Here is a 15217-nt window from a genome sequence, read left to right as displayed (position 1 = left end):
CTACTTGGCTTGATAAGTTCTTTCCAGCCACTTCAAGGCTGGGCCCAGGGAAGACCATTCTAAATATTGTATAGAGCACTGAAATTTGTTTTCTGGCTACCACATCCTAAACTCCCTAACCTCCAGGTCCTGCTTGGGTTGCTTGAGGGTTGAGGTCCTGGGTCAGATCAAGTATGCTAGGGATATTTACTGGTGGGCCAAGTGGCATTTATTTATATACTTATGTATCTTTATTTTTAGCCACAACTGTTGGGTTGACTTGAACCAACCTGGTTTGAAGCTTTACTGGGGGCTCCTTGGGCACTTGTCAAGACTGGGTCCAGGCACTCAAGGGGGAAGGTGCTGAAAGAGTTCCTAGAGCCTTTTGATTTATACACCCACCCTCTCCCTGACCACATCACAGCCCTTCCAGGCCTTTCAGGCCTGGAGCTTAAGGATTATTCTAGGTCTCAACTGGGAGCACACACCTGCCTCTTCCCAGGAGAGTTCCTTATTGAATCATGGGCTGGCTGTTGTTGGTTGGCACCATTTGTACCATATCTTCTTCTTAAAGAATATGAGCCTATTGTCTGTTCTCTTGCTGTTCTCTAAAACTAAAATAGATCTGTCTTCCTTTGCCTGGCACTGTCCCAATTTTAGCACTGAAAGCCCCCCATCCCAGGAAACCCACCAGTCCTGGGCAACCAGGTCCTAAGTAACACACCATCAAATAACTCTGTGTGTGTGTGTGTGTGTGTGTGTGTGTGTGTCTATATACATGCATATATCTATGATAAGTGTATATCAAAAGGAAAGCAATCAAAAATATGATTATAGTGGGAGACTAACATACTTCTTGTAATCTCTGACAGATCACCTAGGTACAAAGAAAATTTTAAAACAGATTTGAACAATATAATCAGTAAACTTGTTTTAGTCCATACAATCAAACGTTGTACTCCACAGAGAATAGGCTTTCTTTTCACTTCATTCAATAACATTGGCAAACCTTTCATTTGTAGCTTATCCTGGAAGACAGACCAGGATGAATTTTTGCTGGAAGCTTGCCATTCTTTGAGTCCAGGGGATTTTGCTATTGTTGTTGAAGACAGAGGCAAGTTTTGGTGTTACTGCCTTAAAATTATTTCAGACTAAATCTATGGCAGTTAAGGTATATAGAGTCAAATTTGGGGCTGCAATCTCTCGTCTAGAGATTCAAAATTCTATTCCAAGAATCTTGGGTCTGTCAAAATGCTTGAATTATATAGCTCAAAATGCTTGAACTATATAGAAATCCCTTTTGAAGGAAAAAAAATATCCCATGGACCGAGGGTTGACCTAAGTCACCTTTATTAAAATATAACTTAAGTATGTACACTCATAAAGAGCAGTTCAAATACTTACACTTTATAACTTTTATAAAATTAGAATGCCAAAACAAATGTGCAAATAAATACAACTATCCAACTTTAAAAGGTCAAGTTAATAAAATTAATTTACTGCAACAGATAATATTGTTTTGCTGAAACTAAAATACCATTTGGGTTTAACAATAGAAAGATGTAGCTGCAGGTCTAGTTACTACATATTACCATTATCTGAATTTTTTACTTCAACATACTAATGCAAACAATACATAAACAATGCAAAACAATATTAGTAACCTCAAAAATGTGTTTGCTACTTGAAGATAATTCAGATATCATAATTTAAAATGCTGGTATGGGGGCTTCCCTGGTGGTGCAGTGGTTGAGAATCTGCCTGCCAATGCAAGGGACATGGGTTCGAGCCCTGGTCTGGGAAGATCCCACATGCCGCGGAGCAACTGGGCCCGTGCACCACAACTACTGAGCCTGCGCGTCTGGAGCCTGTGCTCCGCAACGAGAGAGGCCACGACAGTGAGAGGCCCGCGCACCGCGGTGAGGAGTGGCCCCCGCTTGCCGCAACTAGAGAAAGCCCTCGCACAGAAACGAAGACCCAACACAGCCAAAAATAAAAATAAATAAATAAAAATTAAAAAAAAAAAAAATGCTGGTATCAAACCATCCTGGGGTACCTACATAAATGAAGTGCCATTTCACACTAATAAAAATAGTATTAATTGCTAACATTTATTGAACATAGATATGCTCCAAATATTTCACATGTAATACCTCTAATCCTCACAATCTTACTATGAAATCAATAACGCATATTTATCCACATATTATCATAGCAACAGAGAGGTTGAGTAACTTGCCCAAAGTCTCACAGCTAGTAAGTGGAAAAATGGATTTGAAGTCAGGCAGTCTGACTCCACTTAACCATTACACTAAATTGCCTGTCTCATTGCTCTGGACATAAGGTACTTATTGGGAGGTTGCTAAATCTGCACTAAATGGAGATCTAATCCAATTATTCTAAAGCCAGCAAAAGCAACTTTTTCACTGTGTTTTTACGGCAACACCTGCTGCTAATAAATTGCTGCAACTTGGTCCATACAAAGGTGGAGCTGGCCCAAGAGCTTCATTCCTTGACTGTATAGCAGCGGTCACCAGATGCTGTTCTTTTTTGAGTCCGGCGAGCCTGTGCCCTGGGTGGACTCACCACTCTCCTCACGTGTCTCGATTTAAACTCCCCTCCCCCTCGTCTGTGCTGTGGCCGCAGCCACCAGGCCTGCTCCGGGCCCACGTGGGAAGATACAGAGGCAAACAGAGGCCCCAGCGTTGCTTTGGAGGTTGCCATCAAAATGATCCAGAACATGGTTTTAATATCTATTATTGAAGATTATCACTGAAATAAAACCACTGCATTTTAGGGAATACACAGACCTCTCAAAATACATATATTCTCAGAACCCCAGGGGTCCAAGAGACCTGTGGGGTAATAGCAGGATCCCTCACACTAAAGGACACTCTAAAAAAGGCTGAGTGAAACCCACGTGTCTGATGAGGGCATGATTTAGGACATCTTTCCAAACACTGCATCATATCTGAAAAAAGTTCCTTTCTGCTCTTAGAATCAAGATTGTTGTGCCTCTCTAAAGAAGTTTTTATTTTGTGTTTTTATGTCTGGACACGTGACATTTTGTGTTTCATGCTTTTCCTACACAGCTCTTTTTTTTTTTTTTAACATCTTTATTGGTGTATAATTGCTTTACAATGGTGTGTTAGTTTCTGCTTTATAACAAAGTGAATCAGCTATACATATACATACATCCCCATATCTCCTCCCTCTTGCATCTCCCTCCTACCCTCCCTACCCCACCCCTCTAGGTGGTCACAAAGCACTGAGCTGATCTCCCTGTGCTATGCGGCTGCTTCCCACTAGCTATCTATTTTACATTTGGTAGTGTATATATGTCCATGCCACTCTCTCACTTTGTCCCAGCTTATGCTTCCCCCTCCCCGTGTCCTCAAGTCCATTCTCTACGTCTGCAACTTTATTCCTGTCCTGCCCCTAGGTTCTTCATAACCATTTTCTTTTTTTTTTTAGATTCCATATATATGTGTTAGCATACGGCATATTTTTCTGTTTCTGACTTACTTCACTCTGTATGACAGACCCTAGGTCCATCCACCTCGCTACAAATAACTCAATTTCACTTCTTTTTATGGCTGAGTAATATTCCATTGTATATATGTGCCACATCTTCTTTATTCATTCATCTGTCGATGGACACTTAGGTTGCTTCCATGTCCTGGCTATTGTAAATAGTACTGCAGTGAACATTGTGGTACATGACTCTTTTTGAATTATGGTTTTCTCAGGGTATATGCCCAGCAGTGGGATTGCTGGGTCGTATGGTAGTTCTATTTTTAGTTTTTTAAGGAACCTCCATACTGTTCTCCATACTGGCTGTATCAGTTTACATTCCCACCAACAGTGCAAGAGGGTTCCCTTTTCTCCACACCCTCTCCAGCATTTACTGTTTGTAGATTTTTTGATGATGGCCATTCTGACTGGTGTGAGGTGATACCTCATTGTAGTTTTGATTTGCATTTCTCTAATGATTAGTGATGTTGAGCATTCTTTCATGTGTTTGTTGGCAATCTGTATATCTTCTTTGGAGAAATGTCTATTTAGGTCTTCTGCCCATTTTTGGATTGGGTTGTTTGTTTTTTGATAATGAGCTGCATGAGCTCCTGCACAGCTCTTATTACAACTTGTAATCAGATACTCATTTGCGAGATTGCTTCGTGATTTTCCGTTTCTTGCATTCGGCTGTAAGTGTTGTCAGGGCAGAGACCACGTCTGTCTGCTTCACCCCTTTGTTCCCAGCACCTCTCACAGAATCTGTGCGGAGTAGGTCCTCAGTGAATGTTTCTTGAGTGAACAAGTGAGTGAATGAGTCAGTGAATAAATAAAGCATATGAACAGTAGGCTGGTCAATTTCCCTTTTTGTATGAGCTGCTAGAAAGTTCAGAGCTGGATTTGTTTGCCTCTCATATGTTTGTATTTTTGCAATAGCCTCATTCTTAATACAATTTTATGTCTCTACCTTTCGTTTTCTTTTTCTTCCCATCTACTTCTTAGTCTGCCTGCTATATTTTATGAATCCCTATAAACTGTCTTAAATCCCTCGTAGAACACAGTAGATGATAAATATATTTATCAGAGTCTTTTTTATATGTATTTAAAATCTTAACCCTAAACCCTCTGCCAACAAACACACTTGATCACCTGTAAACTCTTAAGAATAGCTGAGATTTACTAATTCCAGCACCATATTGATATTTAAAGTAAATTCAACTCAAACCTAGAAACCACATGCAGTGCATCATTTCTGGCAGTGTTGTATACTTTGTATGTGACAAGCACATTTCTAATCAGGCGAGACAATTGGGTGAACAAGAAAGAGCATAGGGCTTGCTACAAAAATGATATGGATTTTGGATCAAAGAGTGATTCTCCCAAATGTATTGACATCATACTAATAATGAAAAGTTTGCTCTTACTGTGTCCTTCTAGGGGTGGGGGGTGGGGGGAGTGAAGGTAAGTGGGGGGGTCTGAGCAAGATCTTGGTCCACAGGCAGAATGAAGGTAGAACATTATAAAGTAGAAATATTAAATGGCCTAGCCCCTTTTAAAATCTGTAACATATACTCTTCATATGTCAGTGAGAGGGGTGACTTGCAAGTCTGAAGCTTCACAGCTCTCTTCCCTGGTCATACTCATTTAAAATTTAAAGCACTTTCACTTCAAATGTTACCAACTATTTTTCCCTTAAAATAAAACATCATTTTCACATCCCATTAACGAGGACATACCTCACTGCACAAGTTCAACATCTCCTGTATCTCCGCCAGATCCACACCCTAGATGTGAGAGGAGGGTGTCCACCTTCCCCATCATTTGCTCCTGCCAGGACGCTGGAAACCCCTCATTTGGGGTTAGTCAGAAAGCACAAAACGTCCCTTTAGGAAACTGAGATTTGATTTCTAGTATTAATAAGGCTCTTAATGAGTCAGTTGAATCTTAGCTGACAAACTGCAAGAGGAGGGAGGAGTAGGTGTGAAGAAACAGATGGATAATAATCATGTGTCAAAGATAAAGGATAATTTTCAAAAGAATTTGATAGGGTGTGGGCTTGGGGGCTTTTTTCCCCCTTCTTTTCTTATCTCTCTCTGTCTCTGTCTCTCTTTCTCTATCTCTCCCCACCCACCCCCTTTTTCCTTTCTTTCTTTTTTTTTTTTTTTTTTTCTTTCTTTTTTGTCAGGGGGTGGAGATTAGAGAAGAAAAGAAAGGGGGAGAAAAGGCAAGACAATAGGCTAGACCCGAGCGCCCGATCAGCATCCTAAAGCAGTCTGCCCCTCCCTTCCCCCCAACACTAGGTAGGCTGGCTGTGGTCGCGATTTCAAAACAAGCAGACGATGGCCCCCGCCTCGCGGGTGGAGTGTGGCCTCCTCCCGGGTACAGGAGGGGAGGAGAGACAGGGGAAGAGAGGGGAAGGAAGACGAAATCTAAGAGATGAACAGACTGGCCCGATCTCCTCGGGGACAGTGGCCTTTTTTCCCTCCAAAGTGGTGGAGTCGCATAAAAATTCAAACCCCCCGGGGTCCGCTCACGTGCCAGCGGCCCTCCTCCCAAGGCAAGCTGCTGCCGACGCCGCACCTGCTAGCCCCGCAGCTGCGGCGGCGCCACGGCGATGGCGAGGCCCGGGGAGTGCGCCCAGCCCTGCCGAGCGGGTCCCGCGGCTCCCCGGGAGGGCGGCGGCGGAGCGCGGAGGGAAGGGAGGGGCGGCCCCGCGAGGCGAGGCTTGCCGCCCGCCAGCCAGCCGGGACCGAGAAGAAAGCCCCACCTGTGAGGCGCTGCGCTCGGGGCGGGTGGGTTCGATCTTCCCCAGGCAGAGGCCAGCTCTTGGCAGCCCGCTTTCCAAAGAACCTCCAATGTTACATCAGCAACAGAAACCTTTAGGCATAAAGCACAGACGAGGGGAAGGGCTGCATCGCAGACGCACTCACCAACAGACGCTCACCGATCTGGACCAACCAGGTCCCGTTCGGTAGAAGGATGCTGTAGGGGGGTCTCAAATTCGCTTAAAATAAACAAAACCAAGGCCAGCCCATGGCGCCCATTCCCAAGACGGGCTTACCTCTTGCAAGGCATCTTATCCGTCTCTGGTCTTCCGCTGCGGGTTGTTGGGGGTTTGTTTTGTTGGTTGGTTTTTCTTTTGGGAGCTGCTTGATAAACGCACCCAGCTAATCGGCAGAGCAATGTTTTCTACTCATCCTGCAGCCCCGCACTTGCCAGAGCTGCCTGGAAATCCACCAGCAACGCAGCTTCTCCGCGTCAGTGGTAGTTACAGACAACAGAGACTGCTACTCCTTGACAAAAGGCTTTCGTTCCCGCTCGTCCCTTACAGCCCTGATGTCAGAATTAAATCCATTTCCAGCACGAGGCTAGGAGGAAATGAGAGCTCTCTCGGCCCTGTGCGCTGACAAAAGGACGCTTGGCGGTGCCCACAGCGCCCCCTCTAGCGGGCCGCTGCCCGGACGCCCGAGGGCCGCCGTGCTGCAGTGCCCCCGCCCGCTCGCTGTCTCGCCGCCCGCGCTGCCGCAGTCCCGCCGCCCAGGCCCTCTGCCCACCGCCACTTCCGCACCGCGAGCTGACCGGAACGGCCAAGAGCCAGTGTGAGGATGTGGTTACTAGGAAGAAAATCTGAAACTTGAGCTCCGATAGAGGTTGTATCCTCTTGGGATTAAATAGAAGCAAAGTCTTGTATTTGTAATATTTTTTTTGTCTAGGAAGGACATCTTGCTTTAGAAGATTAATTCTATTCGTAATTTTAATAGCAATTGTTTGGCCATTTGAATTCCAAGCCAAAATCATACCTATTCTAATGCTGACTCCATTTTCCACAAGGGCAAAATGTTTGTTGTTGCCCTACCCTCTGGGGTTATGGGCCCAGCTCCCTCCAATTCTCACTACATCCTCCTCTCACCCCCGCCCCTCCCGCAGTCTCCCACCCCAGCGGGAACAGGTGTTTGGTGAACGTGCAACTGGATGGAGAACCAGAATACTTGGTTACGTCCCAGACGTGCCATTAACTAGCTGTGTGACCCTGATGAAGTCACTTAACCTCTCTGGGCCTTATTGTCTTACTCTGTAAAATGACAGTGTACCTAAGGCACCTCCCACTTCTACTTTCTGATAGTGTTTCTCAATGTGGGGCCCTCAGAAAGTAGGGATGTCAAGTGCTAGCTTGAGACTTTAGGCCCCATAATCTTTAGTCTTTAGCCTTTAGACCCCATAATCTCCATCAACTCCCCAAAGCTCACCTAAATCAACATTCACACTATGTTTTTTTGTTTAACATCTTTATTGGAGTATAATTGCTTTACAATGGTGTGTTAGTTTCTGCTTTATAACAAAGTGAATCAGTTATACATATACATATGTCCCCATATCTCTTCCCTCTGTGTCCCCCTCCCTCCCACCCTCCCTATCCCCTATCCCACCCCTCTAGGTGGTCACAAAGCACTGAGCTGATCTCCCTGTGCTATGTGGCTGCTTCCCAATAGCTATCTATTTTACGTTTGGTAATGTATATATGTCCATGCCTCAAGTCCATTCTCTAGTAGGTCTGTGTCTTTATTCCCCTCTTGCCCCTAGGTTCTTCATGACCTTTTTTTTTTTTTTTTTTTTTTTTTTTTTAGATTCCATATATATGTGTTAGCATACGGTATTTGTTTTTCTCTTTCTGACTTACTTCACTCTGTATGACAGACTCAAGGTCCATCCACCTCACTACAAATAACTCAATTTTGTTTCCTTTTATGGCTGAGTAATATTCCATTGTATATATGTGTCACATCTTCTTTATCCATTCATCTGTTGATGGACACTTAGGTTGCTTCCATGTCCTGGCTATTGTAAATAGAGCTGCAATGAACATTTTGCTACATGACTCTTTTTGAATTATGGTTTTCTCAGGGTATATGCCCAGGAGTGGGATTGCTGGGTCGTATGGTAGTTCTGTTTTTAGTTTTTTAAGGAACCTCCATACTGTTCTCTATAGTGGCTGTATCAGTTTACATTCCCACCAACAGTGCAAGAGGGTTCCCTTTTCTCCACACCCTCTCCAGCATTTACTGTTTGTAGATTTTTTGATGATGGCCATTCTGACTGGTGTGAGGTGATACCTCATTGTAGTTTTGATTTGCATTTCTCTAATGATTAGTGATGTTGAGCATTCTTTCATGTGTTTGTTGGCAATCTGTATATCTTCTTTGGAGAAATGTCTATTTAGATCTTCTGCCCATTTTTGGATTGGGTTGTTTGCTTTTTTGATATTGATCTGCTTGTAAATTTTGGAGATTTATCCTTTGCCAGTTGCTTCATTTCAAAATATTTTCTCCCATTCTGAGGGTTGTCTTTTCATCTTGTTTATGGTTTCCTTTGCAGTGCAAAAGCTTTTAAGTTTCATTAGGTCCCATTTGTTTATTTTTGTTTTTATTTCCATTTCTCTAGGAGGTGGGTCAAAAAGGATCTTGCTGTGATTTATGTCATAGAGTGTTCTGCCTATGTTTTCCTCTAAGAGTTTGATGGTGTCTGTCCTTACATTTAAGTCTTTAATCCATTTTGAGTTTACTTTTGTATATGGTGTTAGGGAGTGTTCTACTTTCATTCTTTTCCATGTAGCTGTCCAGTTTTCCCAGCACCACTTATTGAAGAGGCTGTCTTTTCTCCACTGTATATTCTTGCCTCCTTTATCAAAGATAAGGTGACCATATGTGCATGGGTTTATCTCTGGGCTTTCTATCCTGTTCCATTGATCTATACTTTTGTTTTTGTGCCAGTACCAAACTGTCTTGATTACTGTAGCTTTGTAGTATAGTCTGAAGTCAGGGAGCCTGATTCCTCCAGCTCCATTTTTCTTTCACAAGATTGCTTTGGCTGTTCGGGGTCTTTTGTGTTTCCATACAAATTGTGAAATTTTTTGTTCTAGTTCTGTGAAAAATGCCAGTGGTAGTTTGATAAGGATTGCATTGAATCTGTAGATTGCTTTGGGTAGTAGAGTCATTTTCACAATGTTGATTCTTCCAATCCAAGAACATGGTATATCTCTCCATCTATTTGTATCATCTTTAATTTCTTTCATCGGGGTCTTATAGTTTTCTGCATACAGATCTTTTGTCTCCTTAGGTAGGTTTATTCCTAGATATTTTATTCTTTTTGTTGCAATGGTAAATGGGAGTGTTTTCGTAATTTCACTTTCAGATTTTTCATCATTAGTGTATAGGAAGGCAAGAGATTTCTGTGCATTAATTTTGTATCCTGCTACTTTACCAAATTCATTGATTAGCTCTAGTAGTTTTCTGGTAGCATCTTTAGGATTCTCTATGTATAGTATCATGTCATCTGCAAACAGTGACAGCTTTACTTCTTCTTTTCCAATTTGGATTCCTTTTATTTCTTTTTCTTCTCTGATTGCTGTGGCTAAAACTTCCAAAACTATATTGAATAATAGTGGTGAGAGTGGGCAACCTTTTCTTGTTCCTGATCTTAGTGGAAATGGTTTCACTTTTTCACCATTGAGGATGTTGGCTGTGGGTTTGTCATATATGGCCTTTATTATGTTGAGGAAAGTTCCCTCTATGCCTACTTTCTGGAGGGTTTTTATCACAAATGGGTGCTGAATTTTGTCAAAAGCTTTCTCTGCATCTATTGAGATGATCATATGGTTTTTCTCCTCCAATTTGTTAATATGGTGTATCACATTGATTGATTTGCATATATTGAAGAATCCTTGCATTCCTGGGATAAACCCCCCTTGATCATGGTGTATGATCCTTTTAATGTGCTGTTGGATTCTGTTTGCTAGTATTTTGTTGAGGATTTTTGCATCTATATTCATCAGTGATATTGGCCTGTAGTTTTCTTTCTTTGTGACATCTTTGGTTTTGGTATCAGGGTGATGGTGGCCTCGTAAAATGAGTTTGGGAGTGTTCCTCCCTCTGCTATATTTTGGAAGAGTTTGAGAAGGATAGGTGTTTGTTAGCACTTCTCTAAATGTTTGATAGAATTTGCCTGTGAAGCCATCTGGTCCTGGGCTTTTGTTTGTTGGAAGATTTTTAATCACAGTTTCAATTTCAGTGCTTGTGATCGGTCTGTTTGTATTTTCTATTTCTTCCTGGTTCAGTCTTGGAAGGTTGTGCTTTTCTAAGAATTTGTCCATTTCTTCCAGGTTGTCCATTTTATTGGCATATGGTTGCTTGTAGTAATCTCTCAAGATCCTTTGTATTTCTGCAGTGTCAGTTGTTACTTCTCCTTTTTCATTTCTAATTCTGTTGATTTGAGACTTCTCCCTTTTTTTCTTGATGAGTCTGGCTAATGGTTTATCAATTTAGTTTATCTTCTCAAAGAACCAGCTTTTAGTTTTATTGATCTTTGCTATCGTTTCCTTCCTTCCTTTTTCATTTATTTCTGCTCTGATTTTTATGATTTCTTTCCTTCTGCTAACTTTGGGGGTTTTTTATTCTTCTTTCTCTAATTGCTAGGTGTAAGGTTAGGTTGTTTATTTGAGATGTTTCTTGTTTCTTAAAGTAGGATTGTATTGCTATAAACTTCCCTCTTGGAACTGCTTTTGCTGCATCCCATAGGTTTTGGGTCGTCATGTTTTCATTGTCATTTGTTTCTAGGTATTTTTGGATTTCCTCTTTGATTTCTTCAGTGATCTCTTGGTTATTAAGTAGTGTATTGTTTAGCCTCCATGTGTTTGTATTTTTTACAGTTTTTTCCTGTAATTGATATCTAGTCTCATAGCATTGTGGTCAGAAAAGATACCTGATATGATTTCAATTTTCTTAAATTTACCGAGGCTTGATTTGTGGCACAAGATATGATCTATCCTAGAGAATGTTCCATGAGCTCTTGAGAAGAATGTGTATTCTGTTGTTTTTGGCTAGAATGTCCTATAAATATCAATTAAGTCCATCTTGTTTAATGTATCATTTAAAGCTTGTGTTTCCTTATTTATTTTCACTTTGGATGATCTGTCCGTTGGTGAAAGTGGGGTGTTAAAGTCCCCTACTATGATTGTGTTACTGTCTATTTCCCCTTTTATGGCTGTTAGTATTTGCCTTATGTACTGAGGTGCTCCTATGTTGGGTGCATAAATATTTACAATTGTTATATCTTCTTCTTGGATTGATCCCTTGATCATTATGTAGTGTCCTTGTCTCTTGTAATAGTCTTTGTTTTAAAGTCTATTTTGTCTGATATGAGAATTGCTACTCCAGCTTTCTTTTGATTTCCACTTGTATGGAATATCTTTTTCCATCCCCTCACTTTCAGTCTGTATGTGTTACACTATGTATTTTTTTAAATGTGATGACAGGGCAAGTACAGCTTCCAGAAAATCCTCTGGTCACCACCCCCAACCAGATCATAGCCCCTCTGCTCCCTCAAGATTCTGGGGTACCACAGTCCCATAAAAATCACCAGACCCCACCACAGTGCTGCTGCAGAATCAGAATCCCTGGAGGTGGGCCCAGGAACCCATATTTTTAACAAGCATTCCTAGGGATTCCTTTGCACACTAACATATAAGAAATGCCACTGTATGCAAGCTACTACTGACATAGAAAAGGAGAAAATGCCCACCACAACAACCCTAGGACACCTGGCAGGCATTTCATTTCAGATGCCAGAGTAAATTTTGTCTTTCTGATCTAGCTCCGCCAGCCCTCCATCCCCTGGTCTCTACCCATCCTTCCCACTCAGAGCTCCTCATCCATTCCCACTTCATCTTCAGAATCAGAGTCCATAAGTCCTCTCCCCATTCTCCCGTCAAAACCCACTAGAATTACAAGTAGCTCAGCCACCAGGACCCGAGATCTGTCTGGCCAGGACCAGGAAATGATATGTTTATGGAGACACTTCAGGCAACTGTGCACTACTGGTGCCGAGTGATAATATGTGGGAAGTTGGAAATTCCTTCTCTGTAGCCCTGAAATCACAGGTATGGTAGGCCCTTTTCTGAAATAGAACCCAGAAAGGGAATAGAGAATTTTTGTTTAGTCCAGAAATAGCAGGTTTCATAAATCCCCTTGGTCATCACCATCTCTCAAAAATTTCTCTTCCTGGGCTTCCCTGGTGGTGCAGTCATTGAGAGTCTGCCTGCCAATGCAGGGGACACGGGTTCGAGCCCTGGTCTGGGAAGATCCCACATGCCGCGGAGCAACAAAGCCCGTGAGCCACAGCTGCTGAGCCTGCGCGTCTGGAGCCTGTGCTCCGCAACAAAAGAGGCCGCGACAGTGAGAGGCCCGCGCACCGCGATGAAGGGTGGCCCCCGCTCGCCGCAACTACAGAAAGCCCTCGCACAGAAACGAAGACCCAACACAGCCAAAAAAATAAAATTAATTAATTAAAAAAAAATTTTTCTCTTTCTGGTGTGTAAGCATTCTCAGACTAATAATAGCCAACTCATTTTGGCTCCTGCCATTGTTCTGAGAGCTTTTTACTCATTTAATCCTCTACTCTATGGAGTAGAAATATTATTACCCTAATAGATGAAGAGACTGAGGCACAGAGAGGTTAGGTAACTCTCCCAAGGTTGCACAGCTAGTGGGTGGCAAAGCCAGGATGCAAACTTAAGCACCATGGCTCCAGAGCTGAGCTCTAACTACTACCTTGCCCATGTCCTCTCAGAGAGGAAAAAAAATTGACTTTAAAAAGAAGAACTAGTACAAGACACTGATAAAGTCCATAAGGCTGATACACTCTCCTTTCCCCCCCCACCAAAAAAAAGAAAAAAACTGATTCTGCTTTGATTTTGCTCTTCCAGCCGTCACAGAATCTTAAAAAAAACAAATCCCTCCAGCTTCTCCAGGATGCCATCTGAATATGATGAGTGCTGGGAAGAGTTGTGCCATTCTGTGGCTTTAGGAATTATTCAAATGTCAGATGGGAAACAAGACTTCATTGTATTAATTTCCATATTAATAGCCTATATGGAATTTTAGTTGAAGTTCCAGAAGTTCTCACTCAATTCCAAATTCACTTTGAAATCCAACAGAAGGAACCAGAACTAGCTGCCTCCATCAAATATCATCAGAATTCAAAGTTCTCACTTGCAGAAAGCTCGAGTTGCCTGGCCCTTGACAAGGGACAGAAGAGCATAGGAGACTCCATGTCAGACCCAGAAAATCACATTTGGCTAGCCTCCAATAGCCAGATAAAATTAGACTTTCTGTTAGGCAGTAAAATTATTTCTAATCTCCAAGTCTCTTGACAAAAATGTTTCTAGCCAGCAATAACTTGTAAGGAGAGCAGGTGTAACAGACACCTGCAGTGTCTAACAGATCTATGTGGCAAGGAACTGAGGGTGATATCTGGCCAAAAACCAGCTAGAAACTGAGGCCATCAGTCCAGAAGTCCTAGAGGAAATGAATTCTGCAGACAACCACATAAGCTTGGAAGCAGATCCTTCCCCAGCCAAGACTTCAGCTGAGACCCCAGCCCAGACTGACACCTTGATTTCTGCCTTGAGAGAGACTTTGAAGCAGAGGACCCAGCTAAGCCATGCTCAAGCATGACTTCTGACCCACAGAAATTGTGATATAATAAATGTGTTGTTTAAAGTTGCAAAGTTTGGGGTAATTTGTTGCTCAACAATAGATAACTAACACAGGGCCTTAGCACTCTCCAGGGCCAGACATTCTTATCAACGGCCTTCCCCAGGGCATGCTGGAGGTGCTGGAGGAACTGACACCCCAGGGGATCGGCTCTCAACCTATGACCATCAGGAGTTAGTGGATAAAGAGCCCGGCTCCCTCCTCTGTAAGTGTGGGGAGGACCCCCTGAGGCGCGTTGTGCGTAGTTTCCCAGCAGGCCCCAGCAGGACTGAGCCCCAGCTGCCCACAGCCTCACCTGCTCAGCATGCATCTTTCACTGTCTGGCTCTTCTTCCCTATATCACTTTCCCACTCCCCTATTGGTACTTCCTGGAATTGCCTCCCAGATAAACTATAAATTATGTCCTCCTTTATGGAAATCAAATTTAAGACAGGAGAGAGCAGGGAAGACAGGGCTTTCAAAGCAAGACCAATGGTAAATTCTAAGTCTAGATCTCCTGAAGACACCCCTCTCCCAACAAGTAAAAGGTCAGCCAACCCCATGGCTGAGGCCTGCTGTGGAAAGAGAATGAAACTTGGGTCCAGGGCCTGGGACTCCAGTCTTGGTCCCATGGACTGTGTGGCCTCAGTAAAGACTCTGACCCCCGGGCCCAGCTGTAAAGTGAGGGTAACAGCGCTTGCCCTCTGTTATGGGCTGACTTGAGCCCCCCAACCCAAATTTCTATGTTGAAATCCTAACCCCTAGTACCTCAGAATATGACTGACTGTATTTGGAGTTAGGGTCTTCAGAGAGACAATGAGGTAAATTAATAAGACAATTAAGAGATTAAAAAACTAGGTCATGTGAGTAAGTCCTAATCCAATAGGATGCTGCCTTTTTAAGAAGAGGAAATGTGGATACAGACTGACACAGGGAGAAGACAGCCATCTATAGCCAAGGAGAGAGGCATCAAGAAAACCATCCTGCTGACCTCCATCTCTTGATCTCAGATAGATTTCTGTGGTTCAAGCCCCCCAGTCTGTGGTATTTTGTCATGGCAGCCCTAGAAAATGAATAGTCTTCTACCACCCAGGGTTGTCATGGAGACCGAATGGGACAACAAGTGAAAGTACTTACAGTCTTATTATTGATGCCAAAAGCTCAGCCTCTGTGCACTGGTGCCGAATCAAATCTCAGAG

General features: G+C 42.8%; 1 protein-coding gene across 1 annotated transcript in view; it reads right to left on the bottom strand.

Moving 5' to 3' along the window:
• ADD2 (adducin 2) overlaps positions 1–6989 on the bottom strand; it is a 105951-nt gene extending 98962 nt beyond the window's left edge. Inside the window, exon 1 of the mRNA XM_007175543.2 lies at positions 6554–6989. The gene's annotated coding sequence lies outside the window, so the exon portion shown is untranslated. The remainder of the gene's footprint in view (positions 1–6553) is intronic.
• Between the last annotated feature and the right edge of the window lie 8228 nt (positions 6990–15217).

This window comes from Balaenoptera acutorostrata, chromosome 12 (genome assembly GCF_949987535.1).
Source record: "Balaenoptera acutorostrata chromosome 12, mBalAcu1.1, whole genome shotgun sequence".
In the NCBI taxonomy this organism is placed as follows: Eukaryota; Metazoa; Chordata; class Mammalia; order Artiodactyla; family Balaenopteridae; genus Balaenoptera; species Balaenoptera acutorostrata.
The sequence above is the reverse complement of the archived record's forward strand: the minus strand, read 5'-3'. Positions and strand labels throughout refer to the sequence as shown.